The sequence below is a fragment of the Nuphar pumila genome, chromosome 2, assembly GCF_984573655.1.
Source record: "Nuphar pumila chromosome 2, dmNupPumi1.hap1.1, whole genome shotgun sequence".
Classification (NCBI taxonomy): Eukaryota; Viridiplantae; Streptophyta; class Magnoliopsida; order Nymphaeales; family Nymphaeaceae; genus Nuphar; species Nuphar pumila.
This window is the reverse complement of record NC_143250.1, coordinates 120,489,366-120,506,850: the sequence shown is the minus strand read 5'-3', so window position 1 is coordinate 120,506,850 and position 17,485 is coordinate 120,489,366. Positions and strand designations below refer to the sequence as shown.

Here is a 17,485-nt window from a genome sequence, read left to right as displayed (position 1 = left end):
AGTGCGAAAACATTCTAAAAAACTCAGGGTTCTTACAACTAAACACAACCACCACCACAAGGGGTCTTATACTCATCTTTCAAACCAAACCAAACCAAACCTTATTTAATAAAATACATAGTCTCAGACATAAGCCAATAAAATATTAAAATGTAAATAAAGCGAAAAGAAGAGCCATGCTGTCCAAAAGAATCTGCCAAACAAATCGTGTAGTTTTCTCGTAACTCCTCTCAAAAGCAAGTCGTCTCACTGGACATCTCAGGCTGCGAAAAACCAGAGTTATCGAAAACGCCTAGGTAAGTGGGAAAGTGCGTTTCAGAACTGCGAAACGTCGTGCTTCTGAAACATGCGGGGAAGCACCATTTTTTGGGAAGCGTGCTTCCCCGCGCTCCCCTTGCTATCTTCATTTTTTTCAATTTATTTTATTTTATTTTTATTTTTTCTCTTTTTTCGCTTCCCCCTCGCTTCCTATGTTGCTTCTGATCATGCATACATTTCGCATCTTATTCATATTAATTTATGCATGATCCAGTGAAAAATTGCATTAAATTCTCAATTTTATCGTTAGTTTTGAGAAACCACGCGGAAAAGGGAAATATTGAAAAAATCATGAATTTCAAGTCATATCTTGCGTTTTTTAGTGTTTTATTAGTTTAGAAATTTTCTTTCAGTTATATTTTGATTAGGTTCTAATTAGTTTAGCTTAATCAATGTAGGAATAATCATTTCAGGAAATCGTTTTCAAGCAAAGTCTCCTGGAGAAATTATTGGAAATATTCTGGACTGGTTTTAAAAAATTAGTTTAACCTAAATATTATATTATAAATAGTAGTTAGAATTAGGCGAACGATTTTTCCCTGGTTGGAGCTCACGACCCCCTTAGCTCTCTCTCTCTCTCTTCCTTCTCTCTTGTTTTCTCTCTCTAAAGGCCGGTTCCCCCTTCTCCTCCCTTCTTCCTCTTCTTCTCCCTTTTTCTTGTCCTCTTGCTGTAACCTCTCCATCACCGGCTATCTCATCCTCTTTATCGGAGAAGTGCAGCAGTAGTCCGGGATCAACCATTCTTCTCTCAACCAGTCTGGCGGAAGCACACAGTGAGTGTCCTTCCCATTCTTTTGTTATGTGTTTCAGCGTATTGCTTTTAGTTCTTGGTTGCTTAAAAAAAATAAAAAAACGTAGTAGATAGCGTTTAATTCTGGTTCGTTGAATCTGTGTAATAGCATTAGTTTTATTCCTAAAAGTTAACTTGTTTCTTTTTTGTCTTAGTTTTTTTTTGTTACAACGTTTATTAATGTTCAGTCGTCTTTTCTTTTTTTCTTGTGTTTGATCCTGTATCCAACGTCCTCTGCGTTTAGTTTAGTCTATTCAGTCTTAACGTCATTAGTTTGTGTGTTTTATTAATCAGCATGTGTTAGTATCTTACCTTGTTATCTTTTGTTCTGTTAGATACAAATTGAATGATAGTTTTGGCTAATCAGCTTTATTCTCAGCATTAGATTTAGTTGTCAGTCATTAGCGTATTAGTATTCTGCACGTTTAATTGTTTATTCGGTATGCATACAACATTTTAGTTTGTTATCAATTGAAATAATTTCTTTTGTTTATCAGCGTCTCATTTAATTATACAATTGACATTTTTTTTTGTAGTAAGTCAATCATCGTCATTAGGATAGAGTTTTGCATCAGCGTGAGAGTAGGTCTGGCATCACCGTTTTCTGGGTGTTAGGTAGTTCTGGTCCGGTATGATCTAATAGCATTCAAAGTCTACACAACAGCCAGCGTGAGTGACACCGACTGTTCATGGTTTTAAATCGCATAGTTGTCGAGTTAGAGTCTTGCGACTGTCTATTGCATAGCGTTTTGTTTACCGAGTTAGCTTGCTTAACGTTTTCATGAGTTAGTGTTTGATTTCATATTATATTTTGTGATAGTTAGATTAAGTTAATATACAATTCAGTCCTGTCATTGTGTTTAACAGTCACACATCTTACCTCGTCTTAGCACTAGATTAAATCCCAGTTTATATTTAGTTCATAGTCCTGTCATTGTGTTTAACAGTCATGCATCTTACCTCGTCTTAGCATTAGATTAAATCCCAGTTTATATTTAGTTCATAGTTTCAATTAATAGTTTTTTACTAGAATAGTAGTTATTTGTAACAATCAGATTTTTCTTTAGTATTACAATTAGTTCTACTATATTGTCAATTAGCATGGGGTATTCCATGTTAGTTCATAGTGTAGCATGTAGTTTTTATGATTTTCCGTTATATTGCCTTGTGATTTCCTCATTGATTCCTTGTTGCTGTTGTTGCTTCGTGTCTTTGCGTTGCAGAGAACTGTTTAACGTGCAAGGCAACCCTTTCTCGAGCCTCTGAAGAGCCCTCTGAGGTTCCAAAAAGGCACCGCTCAAAGGACCCTTAGACCCTCAAAAGTACTCTCAGAGGGCCCTTAATCAAACCATACAAAAGTGTTCAACCTACAAGGGGATCACATAAAGGGATACAGGGACTCACGCACTGAAGACACTTTTACTTTTCTTTTTGGCTTAGGATTTTTATTTAATTCATTTGGGTTGTAATAAGGTCATTTTTTATTTGTTTAAGCCCTCTGCGTAGGGCAGTACTCTCGTAGTTCTTTATTTTAATTAATTAAATTTTTTTCGTTTGGCAATAAAGCATAGTTAGATTGAGTGTTTGAATACAAGTATCTCTCGTTCCCTGAGATCGACCCGGACTCCACCACTCGTGCGAGCCGGTTTTTATTTTTTTGGTGTCTGACTTTCACATTGTTTTTACATAAAATATTGTTTTAAAAATCGTTTTTCAAAACTCACACCAAATTTTTGGCACCGTTGTCGGGAAACGACGAGTAATACAAGTATTCACTTTATTGCCATTGTATGTTTACGTTTAATTAGGTTGTTAGTTACTTTCTATTCTTTAGTTAGGACTGTTAGTTTACTTTTCCTATTCATTGTTTCATATTGCTAGTTTGCTTTTTGTATTTAGGTTTAGAACCACGTGCTTGCACACCATAGAGACCAACTTACTTTTTCTGTACAACCCACCTACTAGGATACCCTTAGAGGTCACTGGGCACGATTGGTACCGTGTGCCCATAGTTTGAATTGTCGCAAAATATTTGTTGGGTGAAAGTGTGTGGTGCTTGTTTATTTACTGTTTTCTAGTCTTATTTTACTTTTCTTTTACCTTTTTTGTGGTTTATTGTGGTTTGACCACTTTGCACGTTAGGTAGGTAGAAAACCAGTGTCTAAGGATAGTTGATGCACCGGTCTACCCTGAGGTGCACGCAAGGGCGACACTCACTTGACCTCGAGCTTGTTGAGTTAGTTGATGATCCCAAGTCCCTTATTAGGAGAGCTCGTCGATCCGGCCCCATGGCCCAAGATCAGTCGTTGACCTGTCCTCTTAGGGAGTACTTCACTCCCAATACTTACACTCCGGCCTCCTGCATCGCGAGACCCGCTGTAGGAGCGACGTAACTTGAGATTAAGGCCAACATAATCCAGATGCTTCCATCTTTCTATGGCCTGAACAACGAAGACCCCTACCGTCATCTCGATGAGTTTCTCGAGATCTGCTCTACAGTGCAGATCAATAATTTTGGGGATGACGCGTTGAGGTTAACGTTGTTCCCGTTCTCTCTCAAGGACAAAACCAAGCACTAGCTGAAGGCCCTTGATACGGTTCAGATTACCACTTGGGAATGCATGCAACATGAGTTTCTTAAAAAGTACTTCCCAATTGGTAAGAGGAATCAATTTCGTAAAGCCATCACCAGCTTTTCATAAATTGAGGAAGAATTGTTTCACGAGACCTGGGAGTGGATAAAAGATCTTCTCCGGAAGTGCCCCCTCCACCAGGTGCCCCGTTGGCAACTAGTGCAATACTTTAACGATGACCTGATCGAGAAGGACATGCATATGGTTGATTCTTCGTGTGGGAGCACATTCATGCTCAAGAGTGAGGATGAGGCATGGGCCTTATTTGACACACTAAGCGAAAATGCCATGCACCATGCCCTGTGTTCGCGGCTTGACAGGAATACACTTGTTCCTAGTGGTCCTAAGAATGAAGGGATTAATGAAGTTGGGTTCGAGCGTGATTTGCAAATCAAAGTGGACCAATTGACTAGAAAATTAGATCAATTACTGGTCAAACCAGCTTCGATAAATCCAGTAGGGAAAGTGTGCGAGCTATGCGCTAGCTCTACACACTTTGTTTCTGAGTGTCCGACAACGTCACTATATCCTGAATTTGTTTAGGAGCAAATGAATGCTGCCCAAGGTTTCGTCAGACCGGTGCTCGATCCTTATGCACCCACCTATAACCCGGGATGACGAAATCATCCCAACTTTGCATGGAGAAATCTACAACAGCCACCCCATATGCCTCCCTCGACACAACACAGACAAAGTAACCTTCCACAAGGTTACTCGCGCCCCATATTGCCTCCGGCCCACCTTGCGCTTAGCTTGCCTTCTCCTCAGGAGCCCACATCGAGCTCATCTTTTCAGGAGAAGTTGTTAGAAGTCTTTTCTGACATCAAGGCCAACATCAATTTTCACACGCAGTCAATAGCGAAGCTAGAGACTCAGATGGGACAATTGGCTGAGGCCTTGAGCAGGCGCAGCGAGGGAAGCCTTCCGAGTCAGTCTGTCGTCAACCCGAAGGGTAAGGAACCCATGTCTTACGGCCTGTACCTCATAGAGACTCACAAAGAGCAGGCCAACTCTGTTATGACCCTTCGGAGTGGGAAGGCATGCCACCCTACACAGGAGTCAACTTGTGCGCCCACTGCCATACCTATTGACCAGTCGATCCCTTCCACCAGTCACGAGAAAAGCGGGCAGAACTCACAACCCGTGACCCCTCCATCTTATATCCCTAGAGTCCCTTTTCCTTGGGCCCTCACCCAATGGCATGATGTTAGCAAGCAAGGGGCGCGTATGCATGCAATGCTTGACATGTTCAAGCAAGTTCACATAAACATCCCCCTACTCGATGCCATCCAACAGGTGCCTGCCTATGCAAAGTTTCTCAAAGAACTTTGCACACAGAAGAGAAAAGCGAGGTCGTTGCACCAGACGTTCCTCTTGACTGAGCAGGTGAGCTTCGTGTTTTAACACCAAGCCCCACTGCCCGATCGTAGGGCAAGTGCGAATATTTTGCCGGATTCACTGTATGACATCTTTGGGATCGGGGATTTGAAGCCCACAACAATTATCTTACAGTTGGTTGATAGATCGACCAAGCGTCCACGAGGAATCTTGGAAGATGTGTTAGTCAAGGTCTAGGACTTCTATTTCTCTATCAATTTTCTTGTTTTGGATATGGAAGGCATTGATGTTACTCACCAGACTCCCATTATTCTGGGCAGACCATTCTTAGCCACTGCCCATGCTCGTATAGATTGTTATATTGGGGAGATGGAGATTTCTTTTGGCAACAAGCATGTGCGATTACATATCTTTGATGTTGCCACGAGAGTGACAAGACATGATGATTGCTTGCAGGTGATAAATGCCATAGGGAAGCAGTCCGATATCCAGTTGGATGTGTGTCTAGTTAGTTGTTCGGGGTATGACTCTCCTTTGTTTGAGAATAGTCTCCACGTGGAGACTAAATTCCTTCCTTCTAGTGTAGGGAGTCATTGTAGAGTCCATAGGGGTAGAGTTGACGGAAACTTAGTGCGCAGTATCACATATGACACTCTTTTTCTCAGAGCCCCTGATTGAGCATGACTTCACGTCCATTGATCTCATGGATGGTGAAGGGTTTTCAGAGATCCGTCTGGCTGAGGACGTAAAACTTAGTGCTTTATGGGAGACAACCCATATGTATGATGTACCATTAGTAGTCCTAGTAGTTTTTCTGGTTTTTGGCAGTTTTCTTGTGTTTCTTTTCTCTCATGAGTTTGACGCCAAGTCATATACACATTGCATTTTGTGTAGTCGTAGGACTTGCATTCATATGTCATAGCAGGTAGCTGCTACGTTTTTCTCTCATTTATTGTGTTCTCATGTGCATTCACTTAGTTTCATACAAGCATGGGGGAGTGCCACTGGGATAGTGTCATTCAAGCATGGGGGAGGGTGTAGTTGTACACCCTGATGTTTCTGTCTACGTACTTGCATGTTTTATACGTCAACTCACGAAAATTAGGCTTTTAAGGAATGAGTTTGATCTTATATGAATGCTTTGCAAAATCTAATGTTTTTAAAGAATTTTTAAGCCCCACGAATTTTTTCCCTGACACTGATCTAGAAAAAACATGGCTATTTATGTGGATTTCAAAGAAATGGCGATAAATGCATGTTAGAGTTTATTTTAAATCACAAGTATGAATATGCACAATTTTATTTTTTGAAAAACTAAGCAAATGAATAACATTGCATTCAAGAGTTCAAAAAGTGAAAAGAGCATACATTTAGTTGTTAGATCTCTTTGTATTCCACATTAGCTGGGCTCAGACATAAGTTGAAGTGTTTCATGTCGAAAAGGATAACGAAGAAAATCACTTCTATGTCTAGTTGATATCTGTGGCCTATTTGGTTCGAGCGAGTAGAGCCTGAGGGGTATTTACACCTGGTATTCTAAAACCATCTGGTTTAGGAGCCACCGACCCAAAAGCTCGTTGCATGAACTTTATAGAGAGCCTAATAGATGTTGACATTGCACATGACAGAGAAGTAGACTATACGTAAACTATGAAAATTGAAGGTCTAGTGACTCGAGCAATTATGTCCGAGAGATACTTTGTATCAGGTGCCCTAAGGTCATTTGACCTGGGAGTCACTAACCCCAAGCTCGTTACAGGGGTCACAAAACTAAAAATTTGAAATAGTGCTCAACAAAAGAAAGAAAAGAAAAAGTATAAAGAATTGAAAAATCAAGAAAAAGAAAAAGAAAAGAGCGTAAAAGAAAAAGTTCACTGCTTAGAAGCAAATATTGAGAAAACCTGTGCAGAAAACATATGAGTGAGCATTAGTGACTAATAACATGTATATATTTGATTTTTTAAGAATAAAGCATAAATGATCATGCTATTTAGAAAAGTGAAAGAAAATATTTTATTCTGTGGTGGCATGTAAAAGATTCTAATCATGTTTTGATAATGTAATGACACAAAATATTTGTGAAAACAAACTCCTTAACTGCCTAATGCTTTGTATTTTAAAATTTTTATGCATACATGAGAGAGATGTTTGTGGGTAGCATCACTGCAAACCCTCACGAGACCTTACTCGTCTACTAGGGTAACCCAAGGGTTGAAAGGGCTTGGTGCATATGCTAAATACAACCGTGATTCCTACGAAAGTAAGTTAGATTTTTGTTTTGATTAGTTTAGTATTTTTACTTTTTGTTTCAGTTTGCTCGAGGACTAGTAAACGATAAGGATAGGGGTATTTGATCATGCATACATTTCACATCTTATTCATATTAATTTATGCATGATCTAGTGGAAAATCGCTTTAAATTCTCAATTTTATCATTAGTTTCGAGAAACCACGCGGAAAAGGAAAATGTCGAAAAAATCATGAATTTGAAGTCAGGTCTTGCTTTTTTAGTATTTTATTAGTTCAGAATTTTTCTTTCAGTTATATTTTGATTAGGTTCTAATTAGTTTAGCTTAATCAATGTAGGCATAATCATTTCAGGAAATCATTTTCAAGCAAAGTCCCTTGGAGAAATTATAAGAAATATTTTGTACTGGTTTTGAAAAATTAGTTTAACCTAAATATTATATTATAAATAGTAGTTAGCAATTAGGAGAACGGTTTTTCCCTGGTTGGAGCTCACGACCCCCTTAGCTCTCTCTCTCTCTTCCCTCTCTCTTGTTTTCTCTCTCTAAAGGCCGGTTCCCCATTCTCCTCCCTTCTTCTCCCTTTTTCTTGTCTTCTTGCTGTAACCTCTCCACCGCCGACTATCTCGTCCTCTTCATCGGAGAAGTACAGAAGCAGCCCAGGATCAACCGTTCTTCTCTCAACCAGTCTGGTGGAAGCACACAGTGAGTGTCCTTCCCATTCTTTTGTTATGTGTTTCAACGTATTGCTTTTAGTTCTTGGTTGCTTAAAAAAAATAAAAAATGTAGTAGATAGCGTTTAATTCTGGTTCATTGAATCTGTGTAATAGCATTAGTTTTATTCCTAAAAGTTAACTCGTTTCTTTTTTTGTCTTAGTTTTTTTTTTTGTTACAACGTTTATTAATGTTCAGTCATCTTTTCTTTTTCTCTTATGTTTGATACTGCATCCAGCGTCATCTGCGTTTAGTTTTAGTTTAGTTTAGTCTATTCAGTCTTAACGTCATTAGTTTGTGTGTTTTATTGATCAACATGTGTTAGTATCTTACCTTGTTATCTTTTGTTCTGTTAGATACAAATTGAATGATAGTTTTGGCTAATCAGCTTTATTCTCAGCATTAGATTTAGTTATCAGTCATTAGCGTATTAGTATTCTGCATATGTTTAATTGTTTATTCGGTATGCATACAACATTTTAGTTTGTTATCGATTGAAATAATTTCTTTTGTTTATCAGTGTCTCATTTAATTATACAATTGACATTTTTTTTTTTGTAGTAAGTTAATCATCATCATTAGGAGAGAGTTTTGCATCAGTCTGGCATCACCGTTTTCTGGGTGTTAGGTAGTTCTGGTCCGGTCTGATCTAATAGCATTCAAAGTCTAAGCAACAACCAACGTGAGTGACGACGACTGTTCATGGTTTTAAATCGCATAGTTGTCGAGTTAGAGTCTTGCGACTGTCTATTGCATATTGTTTTGTTTACCGAGTTAGCTTGCTTAACGTTTTCATGAGTTAGTGTTTGATTTCATATTATATTTTGTGATAGTTAGATTAAGTTAATATACAATTCAGTCCTGTCATTGTGTTTAACGGTCACACATCTTACCTCGTCTCAACATTAGATTAAATCCCAATTTATATTTAGTTCATTGTTTCAATTAATAGTTTTTTTGCTAGAATAGTCATTATTTGTAATAATCAGATTTTTCTTTAGTATTATAATTAGTTCTACTATATAGTATTCCATGTTAGTTCATAGTGTAGCATGTAGTTTTCATGATTTTCTGTTATATTGCCTTGTGATTTCCTCGTAGATTCCTTGTTGTTGTTGTTGCTTCGTGTCTTTGTGTTGCAGGGAACTGTTTAACGTGCAAGGAGACCCTTTCTCGAGCCTCTGAAGAGTCCTCTGAGGTCTCGAAAAGGCACCGCTCAAAGGACCCTCAGACCCTCAAAAGTACCCTTAGAGGACTCTGTGATCATCGCAAAATTTTTCCTCTCTTGTGGTTTCTCTCTCTTCCTTCTCTTTTCCTTTTCTAACCTCTATTTTCCTCCTTTTTAAAGGGAGAAGAATAGAAGGGAGAAAAGAGAAAGAGAAGAGAAAAGAAAGAAAGAGAGAAGCAGAACTCTTTTGCTCGGTCTCACTTGACCTTTATTTGAAAAATATTTAGAAATTTAACTCGCCTCCGTTTTGAAAATATTGCGGGAAAAATGGAGAGACGAGATTCGCTCGTCGGTACGAGGTTCGACCGTTCCTGGCGCCTTTACCAGGAGTAATCGGACCAAGGATCGAATCTATGCCTTTTGCTTTGCCTAAATATAATCTAAGGATTTATTCTAACTCTAAATGCACAAAGAATCATGCTTGTGCAATGCGAGGATGTATGCTCTTTTCAAAGATGTTTTGGAAATTTCCAAGTATTCTGAGATGAACTTGGTAATAGAGTGAAGAAATGGTTGAATCTAACTTTAGAACTTAAGATAGATTAAAGAAGTTCTAAGTTTTTGAAGTAAATCAGGGTTGGAAGAAATAAATGAGAAGGAATGATTTGCAGTTTTGAAAATGAAAAGAAAATGAAATTTCAAAGTCAGAAATAGACTTTGAATTTGATTTTGAACTTAGAAAAGGAAATGAATACTTGAAATGGAATTGAATTTAGATTTTGAAGTTTTGAATTTGGAAAGGACTGAGAAAATCAAATGGTATTTGAGAATAAAAATGGATTTAAGAGATTCAGATTAGATCCGAAAATGGAATTGAAATCTAGAATTGGAGTTGGATTCCGGATCCTAAACAAAATGGGATCCGAGATTTGAAATCCAAGATGGACTTGGGTTCTGGATCCTTAAATGGAGTGGATCTGAAGTTTGAGATCCAAATGTAGAATTGGGTTCTGAATCCTAAGATGGATTTGGATCTAAGGTCTAAGATCCAAAGTAGAATTGGATTCTGGATCCTAAAAGGGAATTGGATCCGAAAAAGTGGAATTTGGGCTCTGGATCCTAAAGAGGAATTGGATCTGAAGTCTGAGATCCAATATGAGTGTTGAATCCTGGATCTTAAAACTGGATTTGGAGTTAAATTCAGAAGATGAATAAAAAAAATTTCTAAGTCTGATTTGAATTTGGGTAAAAATTGAATTTTGAATACACAGATGAAATCCCAAAGTCAATTTAGACCTTGGATTTGAAGTTTGAATTTGAAATTTAGAAAAATGAATCAAGAATCTCAAAGTTAAATTGAACTTTGAGTTTGATTGGAGCTTTTGAAAATGAATTTGAAATTTCAAAGTCAAAGTGAACTTTGAAATCTGATTTTGAATTTGAATATAAAAATGAATTTGAAATCTTCAAAGTTAAATTGAACTTTGAGATTGAAAATGAAATTGAATTTGAAAATGAAAGGAGGAATTGGATTTTATAAGAATTGAAGATAGGTTGAGGAAGATATTTACATTACTTGGAGTTTTTGAAAAAATGAATTTTTGAAAATATGATACAATTCTACCCTAAATGATGAATGCATTTAAAGAATTTGAAATTGAATTCTTGAAAAGTTATTCCATTTTTTAAATGAATTAAAACAAGATTGAAGATATAATACATCCTTGACTATGGTCATTGAATGTATTATATAATAATCTATATTTAAATTCAAGAGAAGAAAAAAATACATTTGGTGCTTTTATAGGATTTAAAATGAAATTAACTTTCAATATACCCTGACTATAGCCATTGGTATATATTTTGAGTCAATTTTAAGTTAAATTCTAATAAAAGGGGAAAATATTTAAGAAAATATGATGAATTTTGAAAACGGATCCAGTGTTATTTCGTAAAAGATAAAAATCCTAAGTTTTGTCCACACCCTGGCTATGACCATTGATGTGGATCATCGACTTAGGATCAATTACCTCTTACGAAATGGTGCACGTGCCATTCGTGTTTCACCATTTGTGAGAATTTGAGAAATAAAGGAAAAGATGAAAATAAACAATTCACTCATTCATTCTATATAAAACAGGAAATGTAACTTCTCATTACTAATCTAGCTATTACAATAGACATCTGAGAATGAAGCTCTAATTTAGAGGAGGGAATCAACATTTCTCATATACCCCTACAAAACAAGTTTGGCATAAAGTAAGATACAGAAAAGAATAAAGAATATATATAAGAACTGATATATATATATAGGAGATGCCTTATTGTTAAAAATCAGAAGGTATATTCAAGCAAGGTACAATATAATATAAGGAGATGATTTATGTTGCTTATATTTTTACATAAAACGAATCAACCTATATACTGAAGAAGGCTATCAATAGAATCACCAGAGGAGTTTCGAGAGCTTACCTGAGGTATCTTGATTAATTCCAATAAACCTGGGCAGCAAAACTAAAAGATGAATATCAATGTCAGCAAGGTAATTTTATCCTGGGGACCAGGAAGCCTTTTAAATTCCTAGATAGACAACAGGAAATTAATGTTCCCCAATCGGCAAATGACATGGGCCTTCACATAGCAATATTATTAAGAAGGTCATAATAACATTAACAACAAGCATCTAACTTGTAGCCATACGATAAAATGGAAGGCAATTATGTACAGATCGATAAATAACATACAGCTGCAACAGATAAAAGGGACCTATGTGAATATATGCTGAAGTGGCTAATGACATAGAGAGGTCATTATGAGAACCATAATTTCATCTTATAAATCCACTGTAATTGACCATCAAATTTTGGAGATTCGAAACACTTACCAGAGTTGCAGGAATGCAGAGAAGAGGAGATATGCTATGCGTTTGCTTATTCAGCCACTGAGCATTGCCTAACAGTCTTATTCCGCCCGTGATCCGAGCTTGATATAACAGATTGAATTCTGTTGTTCAGTAATTCAAGAGGGTTCTGCACTGACTGGTATTTCAGATGCTTGACAAATTAAGAATTCCGATCCTTGAATCGAGAATTAGCTTACTTTCTGAATGAAGTGATGAAGCCAAGTTGCAGAGATCACATGGCCCTTGACTTTGTTCCTGTCTAGTACCATTCTATTCACCATCTATGCTTTGCATTCATAGTCTCAAGGATGGTCTTGAGGTAACCATAGTGTGGATTGTGAGCATCAAAATCAAGTGTTTGGCACACGTCTCTTTTTCAGGGACCCGCCTCAAAATGATCAATAAAGCCCATAAAGATAAGCACTTCCTTAAACATGGCAATGACTGAATGGAGTACCATTCTGCCGAAAAAAAATGCTCAAGTCAATATAGTCCAAACTAACAAACAGAAAGCGTAGATCCATATTTAAAAATATATATATATATATATATATATATATATATATATATATATATATATATATATATATATATATGAAGAATCAGCTATTCAACTCCATCTGTGTACAACACAATTTGGGAAATCCATCTTTGGCAGTGGCAAAAGCTTCACTTAGGAGAACTCAATGGCCTCAAATACAGATGAATGAAGTGGTGTTTAGTCAATGAACATGAAGACTGATGCAGATTAATGAACAGTTGATTACATAAAGCACATATAACAATTTGCTCAAATGACTCCAAGATCCTAGATGGAGATGGCGTCAGGCATGAGCTTGATGGATGAGGGCATGAAACCAAACATCTCTTCTGATTATCACCTCTGCAGCTTTACCATAGCGTTCAGGCCCTTGGAAACATCATCTTTATCATCTATCTTCAGTCTCAGAGATACCTATGTTGACACACTTTTGAAGATTTGTGGACCCTGTGGCATCTTGTAACATGATTTGCAGAATCATAAAGAGATCTCCTTATATCAATGAGAAGCTCAAATTCGTGCTTCTTTTGAATGTTAGGCACACGTAGACCTTTAAACAGAACTGGGCTCTGTTGTCAAAGAGGTTGAGGCATCTGCTAAATACACAAAAGTCGCAGAAGACACATATAATTGGATTTTATTGAATCAGATCATATTAGTGATCCCTGCTGTGAGCCAATCACATGTCAAATTGGGGTTTTTAAGTCTATGTTTACCCCACAAATCGATCTCAACCGACCGATTTGACTTTTATCATTACATTCCAGTAAGAAAACATCAGAAGACCTACCTGTTAAAGGATGAACAAGGTGCGGAGACTAGGATTTTATACCTGCAAAAGTTTTTCAGAAATATGTAGAAACACCTTAGATATTTTCCTAACTTATGCCGGTAATGACCTCCATTCATTATCAATCATTCAGCGAACACGGATGCAACTGATAAACAAGCAACATTGTCCATTTGGGTTAATGTGCAAAATCAAATGAACGTAATATACAGATCCAACGAGTACAATACAGAATGATCCTTCTATCCATTAAAGTGATAAAATCATCAAATATTGCATATTATGATGCCACGGAACATGAACTGAAATCGTAAATGAGCTTATGATGTAATTCATACGAATGTAAATGCTAGGAATGTACGAAAATCACAAGGGGTGCAAAATGAAGTTACATTACAGGAGTAGATACATAGAGAAGAATGAGAGAATCGATGTTAGTAGTAAATACCAAGTGAAATAAAGAATTAAACCTAATGGATTAAAATGGGGTGATGAAAGCAGGAAAATGAAAGATCAAAGAGAATTTGCAAACAGAAAATTAAAGATGAAAGGGGGAAATATAAAGAAAGAATCTAAAGGAAATCCGATATAGATTTAGATACGCTGATCTGTGAAAGGAATGTCGACCAAATTCACACATAAACCAATGAAATTCAACCCTAAATCGTAAATGGGGAGGGAAAATGGTGTGAGAAATACAGGTATTTCGTTGTTTGTGGTCATGCGTGGATTGGCCCTGTTACATACGGGTCGATCTTCACGAATGATGCTCAACGTTACCAACAACAGAAACTAAAAAGTAAAGCAAAATAGGGCAATAAAATCAACGGAAGAAAGATAAAAAGAAAAGAAAAAACAAGAAAGAGAAAAAAAAAAAATAAGAAAGTGTGTCAGAACGATTCATTCCCCTTTGCTATAGCATTAGGTGGATCGATCCTGCTATAGGCAGATCGATCTCACCATGTTGCCTTACGAAAAAGAAGTAAATAACAAAAAATGAAGATCAAAAGAAAAACAAAACAATGCTATGAAAAGGAAAGGAGATTTCTAAAAATCAAAGAGGCGAGAGCTACTCATCTGTAAGCGTAGGTGCTTTGTAGTCGACTTCCTTCGATCAGATGAACCGAAACACAGGAAATAAGAAGGAGAAGAGGAGGAAGGAAGAGATCAGAGGTAAAAGCAGAGGCTGGAAGGTAAGATAGGGATGGAAGATGGGTGGATGACGCGTGATCTGAAGGAAAGAGAAAGGGGGAAGGGTGGAAACGGATAGCCTGGGGTTTTCTCGACGTTCCTCTCTTAAGGAGGGGGTTCGAAGGTTCGGGAAAAAGGTTGGTTAGAGATGAAGGGTGAACGGCTTAGATGGGAGTTAGCGATGGACGAAGCAGAGGGAAGGAGGAGAGAATGGATGCGGCTGATGGGGGCTGTGGGAGAGAGAAGCGAGAGTTAGGGTTTTCAAAACCCTAACTCGATTTTTTTTAAACATCGAGAATCAGATTTTCCAAAAAAAAAGGCCTCTTTAAAAAGTTTTCTCTAAAACGGGTTTCTAAAAACTTTTTTGCAATTTTCTTCATTTATTTTTGATTTTTTTTGGTTCTTTTCCGAGTATTTTTATTTTTTTTTGTATTTTGGGAAATACAAAATCCTAAAATGTACGGCAAAACAAGGATTTAAACTATTTTTTTTGTATTTTTAAGAAATATTTACAAAAAGAAGGTTTTCAAAGCTATTTTGAGGAAATTTCTTCAGAAAATGGGTTCGGACCCGAGTTTTGAGAAAATGTTTGAGTTTTTGAAGCTCGAATTGAGAAATACATGTGATGGATCCAAACGGATGTCGAATGGACTGTCCGAGCTATTTAAAGACTATTTTTGGTATTTTTTATAATTTATATTTAAAATTTGAACAAGGAGATTTAGATTTGGATCTGGACAATGGATCCAGATCCGAAATCAATTTAAACATATAAAATGAATTTGATTTCACTAAAACTTGAGAAATGAACTGGAAAAATGACACATTTGCTAAAAAAATAAATTTAGGGGCAAGAAGGGAATATTTAAAAGATTTTGAAAAATTTGGGGTGTTCACAGACCCTTTATCAAACCATACAAAAGTGTTCAACCTACAAGGGGATAATATAAAGGGATATACGGACTCAAGCACGGAAGACACTTTTACGTTTCTTTTTAGCTTAGGATTTTTATTTAATTCATTTGGGTTGTAATAAGGCAATTTATTTATTTGTTTAAGCCCTCTGCGTAGGGCAGTACTCTTGTAGTTCTTTATTTTAATTATTTTTTTTTTCATTTGGCAATAAAGCATAGTTAGATTGAGTGTTTGAATACAAGTATCTCCCGTTCTCTGAGATCGACCCGGACTCCACCACTCATGCGAGCCAGTTTTTATATTTTTAGTGTCTGGCTTTCACATTGTTTGTACATAAAATATTGTTTTAAAATTGTTTTCCAAATCTCACACCAACTTTCAGTTCGCTTCCTAGGTCACTTTCGAGATGATTCCTTATTCGCTCCTAAGTCGTCCCACGTTTCCCGCTTCCTAAATTTTTGAAAGTGCCTCGCTTCCCGCTTTCGCTTCTCGCTTTCGCTTATTGTATTGCTTATCGCTCTCGCTTTCTCAATTGACACCCATGCGAAAAACACAAAAGTAGGGGTGTCAGAATTCAAAGATTTTTGTTTACGAATCCCTTTAATGGAACAAATAAATAAAAAAACACAAATAAGATTCATACAATATTTTAGAAGGATGCAATTATAACAAATTCACAACTCAATTAACTATTTATGTAATAGGGAACAATTACAAAGCAAGAAAGAACAATTACTATCAATAGGGACCATAATTTAAGTATTAAAGATATTTTATATACATTAGAGAACAAAAATCATGTATTCACCAATATATCAAAATTAAGAGAATAAGTAAATATGCATGATCTAATGCATAACAGGAATATGCATGATTTTAGTGCAATGCATGAATAAATTATTATCTTTTATCAAAGTTTTCTTTTCATATGCATGTCCTTATTAAATGCACACAATTTAAGTTCTTATTTTTAATTACCGTTGCTCGTGAATACTTCAAACGGGTAAGAATTCCTTATGTCAAGTAGGATTTTCAGGGTACCGAAGCACACATGTTGTATTTTATTACTGGGTTCCAAACTTAACCCTCGATCGATATCAGGAATCAATACCATCCATCGGAACATTGGAAATCTATAACCAATGTCGGGACACTATGAAAATCAACAACTATAATGCCACTTTCTTGGTATACCAAAACAATATTTGTGTCTACAAACCACCCCCAGGCAAAGTGGCGGATTCTTCCTAAAACCGTGGCTAGGAAAAGAATCTCAATATTGGGTTAGGGGCAACAACAACGCACGCGAAGTTTTAGTATCCTCACGGTTTCTCAAAACCGCAATGTCCAAGATTCTCATACTATAGAAGGGACATCAAGAAAGTGTAGATTACACTGTTCTTTGATTTCTTTTATCTTGTTATTAATTCATCTCTTTTAATTTGCAATTCAACATGCAGAATTAATAACACAAGCTCGCAAATCAACATGCGCAACTTTTCAGGAGACCACAACTCATGGAAACGTAGAACAGTGAATAAGAACAATAATACCATAATTGATTTTTGCAATGCATAGAACAACTAAAACAAAGTGTAACACCTGCTCAAGGCTCACACGACCTACGATGATCCATTTCGATGATCAATGCATCATATGCAAAAATCATGAATCACATGCTATTATGCATTCATTCCACATGTCTTTCAATACACAATCATGTATGCTAATATGGATATGTACATGAAACAACAATATTCCTATGCTTGTGCATGGTTTCAAGCCTTCCTATCAAATGCATGCTTTTATTCAATTCACATATTCACATGTTCACGATAAATGCATACTTCCATCCATGAATCAATTTAACCAAACATATGAATACTCATTTGAGACATATGAACACTCATGCAATTATTACATGTAAAATCATCTATTT

The 17,485-nt window shown here is 36.5% G+C and overlaps 1 protein-coding gene across 6 annotated transcripts in view; it reads left to right on the top strand.

Moving 5' to 3' along the window:
• The window catches only part of LOC149846942 (putative cyclic nucleotide-gated ion channel 20, chloroplastic), a 206,395-nt gene that overhangs the window by 12,532 nt on the left and 176,378 nt on the right, over window positions 1–17,485 (top strand). The gene's annotated exons all lie outside the window — the stretch shown is intronic.